The sequence below is a fragment of the Triticum aestivum genome, chromosome 7A, assembly GCF_018294505.1.
Source record: "Triticum aestivum cultivar Chinese Spring chromosome 7A, IWGSC CS RefSeq v2.1, whole genome shotgun sequence".
NCBI classification, from domain to species: Eukaryota; Viridiplantae; Streptophyta; class Magnoliopsida; order Poales; family Poaceae; genus Triticum; species Triticum aestivum.
Window position 1 is genome coordinate 577,183,833 of NC_057812.1, and position 4,745 is coordinate 577,188,577.

Here is a 4,745-nt window from a genome sequence, read left to right on the forward strand (position 1 = left end):
CCATCCTTGTCCGCAAGGACGACGAGGCGCAGGTCAACTGCAACCCTATTCTCCGAGCTACGCCACAAATACAACATGCGCTCCATCCTTGTCCGCAAGGACGACGGGGCACAGGTTGACTGCAACCTTCTCCTTCCAGCTACGCCGCAAATACAACGTGTGCTCCATCCTTGTCCGCAAGGACGACGAGGCGTAGGTCGACTACAACCTTCTCCTTCGAGCTACGCCACAAATACAACATGCGCTCCATCCTTGTCCTCAAGGACGACGAGGCGCAGGTCGACTGCATCCTTCTCCTTTGAGCTACGCCACAAATACAACGTGCGCTCCATCCTTGTCCACACGGACAACAAGGCGCAGTTCGATTGAAGTCTCCATTTTAAGGCTGCATCTCAAACATGAAGGTCACTCCAAATAGGGAGCCGATTCCAAAAGCAATCACAAGCATATTCCAAAGCAGTTCGGATAAATCCTAAAGTTCCAAGCGACAAATCAGAAGTGTTTGGGCATCAAGCCTGAAGGAGTTTAATGGTTACAGCAACCACTCGGCATTCCGAGGCAAATTTAAGACAGGTTTAAATCTCATAGTTTGTTCACTCGGCTGGAGGAGGGCTGGCGGGTCGACGAATTCATCCAAGTCGATTCCATCTGCGATCCGAGTAGCAGCAGCGATGAAAGTCTCCATAAAGGAATGGAAGTCGTGCCATTTGGTGTTGGCGACCTTGATCGCCGCCAGCTTGTCTTCACGAGCTTCCTTACAGTGGACCCTTACCAAAGACAGTGCCATGTCAGCACCGCACCGGGCAGAGGACTTCTTCCACTCTTGCACTCGACCAAGAATCTCGTTGAGCCGAGCCATCAGAGATTCGAGGTCATTTTGAAGCGTCGCCCTTGGCCAGAGTGATGAGTCGATCCGTGAAACTGCCACCTTCATACGAGCAAGGTAACTTGTGACGCTGGCGACACGGGATTCCAGTCGAAGCACGTTCATGGCAGCTTCATCACCGACCGAAGAAACGATAGGGTCTAAACCCATCTCGATCCTTCCAGTTTCCTTGTCAAAGTTTTGGCAGAATTTTGCAGTCAAAGAGTTAGTGAGTCGACTGGACAGGATTAACTTGCAAGCAGTAAAGCAGTCAGATTAAAAGGAGTACCTTCCAGCATAAGATAGAGTTTCTTAGCAAGAGTTCTCAGATAGGCTTCCATGTCATTTCTCTTACAGACCGCGGACTCCAGCTTCTCATTCAGAGCAATCTTATCCTTCTTCAAACGAGTTACCTCTCAGTTGGACTCATTGAGACAGGACTTTAGCTTGTTCACCTCTCCTTCCAACGCTCCGACCGAAGCCAGCTTCTGGTCTGCATGGGCTGTCTTATCTTGAGCTTCCTTCTGCGTAGCTGCAAGGTCCGAGTCCTTCTCCAGATCCAACCTCATTTTCTCTGCAAAAGAAGCAATTGGATCAAACAAGGAATCGAAGAAATATCTTAAAAGACGATCGACGTGAACAGTCGACAGGCAGTTACCTTCCATACCAGCAGCTTCATCTTGAGCCTTCTTCAACTTTTGTTGGGCCAGCTCCAAGCCGAGGTTGAGTTGCCTCTGCTTCTCCTCAAATTCGGCAAACTTAGAAATGAGAGTACAAGATTTCTGCAGAAGGAAAAAGACGTGTCAATCGACAAGGTCAAAGATTATTTACTTCCGAGTGAATAAAACTTAGAAGTTTACTCAAGACCCCAGCCGACTGCCCGCAGTCAACTGCGGTCTCGGGGACTACACCCAGCAGGTGCACTGGCGTGCCCCCACTGATTCAGACCCCACTCGACCGGTCCGCCCAGGTCAAGTTAAAAAAAGAGAAGTAAGAGAAAAGAACTATCCAGACCCCGGCCGACTGCCAGCAGTCGACCACGGTCTCGGGGACTACACCCAGTCGGTGCACTTGACGTGTCCCCACTGGTTCGGATCCCATTCGACCGGTCCGCCCGGGTCGAGTGGAAGAAAAGAAAGAAAAAAGTACTCAGGCCCCATTCGACTGCCTGTAGTCGACTGCGGCCTCGGGGACTACACCCAGTGGGTGCACTTAGCGTGCCCCCACCAGTTCAGATCCCACTCGCCAGGCCGAGTGGAAGAGTGCAGATACCAAAGACAACAAAACACACCCAGTGGGTGTACAGATTCGATGCAAACAATAAGAGATTGTATGAAAGAAAATATTTCAGGTAGCATATCCTAATAGAACAAGGTCAGTCGGAAGCCTACTTACCTGGACATTGGCCCGGAGAGCCGCGCTGGCATCGTAAGCAGCCTGGCTGTTCTCATGCACCGTCTTCATCTGCTCCATCATCACGTTAGCCTGACGGATGGCCTCTGCAGCCGCGTCCGGCTGACTTTCCGGAACATGGTAGTTGGTGAAGAAGGGGGCAGACGACCCAGGTGCGGCAGCTTGGAGCTCCGAAGCGTGAGGTTGGACAACTGAAGAAAACACCGGTACAATCAATGGTGCAGGGCGCTCACTCAACAATGGGGAAGCGAAGGTTACAGCGGCCCCACCTGGTCTTCGGATTGCCGGACGGTTGGTGTTGTCACCGGTCCCTGCTGAGACGTCTTGCCAGCTGCTACTTTTTTGTTCTTCTTGGGTCTAGGGTCCACATCTTCATCATCATCTGGAAGATCGATGACGTTGGGCGGGGCTGCAGATAGACCAGTCGACCCCAAGTGAATCGCCAGAATTTAATCGACCCAATAATCAAGGACAAGATCATGAGAGTTTTACCTGGGTTGGAGGTAACCGCGTCTTCCATTTCCTCGTATCGGTACTGGTAGGAAGAAGTTCCAGAGGTAGCAGCGCTGCAAATGTTAACATTCAGTCAGTTATGTTCTGTTGCTCGAGTCGACCAAAAGATCAGGTCAGATGATTACCCGGAGATGGTGGGGATGGTCACTTTGATTCTGGGCAAAGCCTTTGGTGGTTTGGAGGAGGTGGCCTTCGAGGCTTTCGGCACAGGAGGCGGTGCAGTCTTGAGTTGTATTGGTACTTTCTCAGTCGGCATCGGGGAAGACGTCCGAGGGCGCTTCGAAGATGGCCCAGTCGGCGCGGCCGCCAGGTCAGGGGTGCTCGCCGGGTCGTGAGCGTGCTTGGACCTCCTCTCTCTGCGAGGAGGCGAGTCGACCTCTTCTTCATCGCTTGAGTCATCGCTCTCCTCGTCCTCCTCTGCATCCAACTTCCACTTGCCACTCTCGCCCCCGCTCGCCCCTTCCTCGGCATGTTGCTCCTGCACTCCATTGGGCATCGAGTACATATCAATAAGAGCCTGAAAAGACAATGAATGAAAGAAATACAGTCGACCGTCAACAAGATGTTACATAGTGAATCAAGAAGATACTTGACAATGCAGAATCATACCTGTTCCGGCTGGCGCGAATGGTCGAATGGAATCACCCTCCTAGACCCCCGGGGATTATCTTTGTTGCTGGTGATTCCTCTCATCCACTTCTCCACCGTGTCTTCACTAACGTCCTCCGAGTGGATCCGAGTGGAGTCCTCGAGTCCCGAGTACATCCACATCGGATGGTCACGGGCTTGGAGCGGTTGGATGCGTCGACTGAGAAAGACCTCCAGCAGGTCCATACCAGTCACTCCGCCGCGTACAAGTTGGACGACCCACTCAACCAACACCTTCACTTGCGCCTTCTCTTCTGGGATCACCCTCAAGGAGGAGGGCTTCTCCACTCGATCCAAAGAAAAGGGGGGAAGTCCAGTCGACTGACCCGGGGTCGGCTGGTCCTTGCAGTAAAACTAGGTCGACTGCCAGCCCCAAACCGAGTCGGGAAGGATCATAGCTGGGAAGGTGCTCTTGTTCCTCATTTGGATTCCAAGGCCTCGCACATCTGTATCACCTGCATCCTCTCGTCGCTCGGGGTTGGCCTTCTTGACCGATTGGGAGCGACATGTGAATATGTGCTTGAAGAGACCCCAGTGCGGTCGACAACCCAAGAAATTTTCGCACATTGACACGAAGGCAGCAAGGTACATGATAGTGTTTCGAGTAAAGTGGTGGAGTTGAGCCCCGAAGAAATTCAGAAAACCACGAAAGAAAGTGTGGGGAGGCAAAGAAAACCCGCGGTCGACATGAGTGGCGAGGAGAATGCACTCACCCTCCCTCGGCCGCGGCTCGGTCTCGTTCCCCGGGAGCCGTGCCGATTCGTGGGGGATCAGTCCCCCCTCAACCAGATCGTCGAGGTCGTCTTGGCTAATCATCGAGTGGATCCAATCTCCCTGGATCCAGCCCAGCGGCAGGCCGGACCTTGACGAGGATCCACCTCGGCTGGTCCGCTTTCCTTTTGCCTTCGTCGTCGCCTTCTTTGCGCGCTCCAACGCCACCATCTTCTCCTTCCCCATGGCAGCGGATCGAGTCCGAGCGGAGCTACGACGCCGAGAGCGGAAGCAGGGGCAGCGGAGAAATCTGAGGAAGAAGAAGGAGAATGAGGGCGCACTGTTCAAAAGCCCGGTCCGGTGCCTTTTATAAGCATACTTCCGAGTGACTGACTTGTAGGCCCAGACGATCTTGTCAAATCCCGCAACAGTCGCGGGCGCGATACGTGGCAAAAAAGGTGGCGCTGGGATTGAGGCGACCTGCCTAATCCATCCCGATTACCACGGCCTCCCCAGCCCGGCGCGCTTCCCAAAATTCAAATTCGCGAAATCCACGGTCAGCAGAACAGCTTGTCAGACAGAAGGCATCCTCCAC